This window comes from Anneissia japonica, unplaced genomic scaffold, assembly GCF_011630105.1.
Source record: "Anneissia japonica isolate Jap-2015-1 unplaced genomic scaffold, ASM1163010v1 scaffold71503_len844_cov161, whole genome shotgun sequence".
In the NCBI taxonomy this organism is placed as follows: domain Eukaryota; kingdom Metazoa; phylum Echinodermata; class Crinoidea; order Comatulida; family Comatulidae; genus Anneissia; species Anneissia japonica.
In genome coordinates, this window is record NW_022687771.1 from 1 (window position 1) to 818 (window position 818).

Below are 818 nucleotides of genomic sequence, written 5' to 3' on the forward strand. Positions count from 1 at the left end.
GTCAAAGCTTCACACCTTTCATCAAATTTATAGGTAAAGCTTCACTCACTCAAGATAAAAAAGAATGTTAGGATTTCACTACAACAGCAAATTTATTGACCTTAGACTTCGACCTTATTTGGCGACCTCTAAGGAGGGTGGGTCCAGGCTTCAAAGTGACGCCTGCATTAGGAAAATATTATAAGAGCTATGGATGCGCTACTATTGGTAAAATTAATTTTCTAGAAAAAAAATAAATGATGTCTACAGCACCCGGTATTCCCAAGCGGTCTCCCATCCAAGTACTAACCAGACCCGACGTTGCTTAACTTCGGAGATCGGACGAGAACCGGTGTTTTGAAGGTAGTATGGCCGTAGACAAGGGTGCACCAACAGTGCAACACTTCGATCATCGAGCTCACAATCACACTTTTGACTTAAAACGTTTTATTGTTATCATGTTTAAAAAAAATAAAAATAAAAACCTAAGTCGTAACTGGCGACAACTTCTGGGAGAAGAGCCGAACAACGACTCTGATCCTCATCAAAGAAACTATCATGATGACGGTGACTCGGCTGAATTCGGAATAATGTTTGAAGAACTTGGATACCAAGCCGATGATAGCGAGTAGATGGGACCTGTTCAATGGCTGACTGAAGACGCAGACGATCCAGGTTTTCAGTGGCTAACGGATGATCAAATCATCAGTGGTGTGGAAACATCGCAGGAGCACGATTCATCTTATGATGAACAAGAATTTAGTCACCTCCCAAAAGTCAACGCATCAACAGATTTTAACGCTGCTGACAACCTGCTGATGTGACTGGAATATAAGGGG

At 41.8% G+C, this 818-nt stretch overlaps 1 non-coding gene across 1 annotated transcript; it reads right to left on the reverse strand.

Moving 5' to 3' along the window:
- Nucleotides 1-240: 240 nt before the first annotated feature.
- On the reverse strand, nucleotides 241-359 carry LOC117120938. The gene has a single exon (XR_004447447.1). It is a non-coding gene; the product is annotated as a 5S ribosomal RNA (ribosomal RNA).
- Between the last annotated feature and the right edge of the window lie 459 nt (nucleotides 360-818).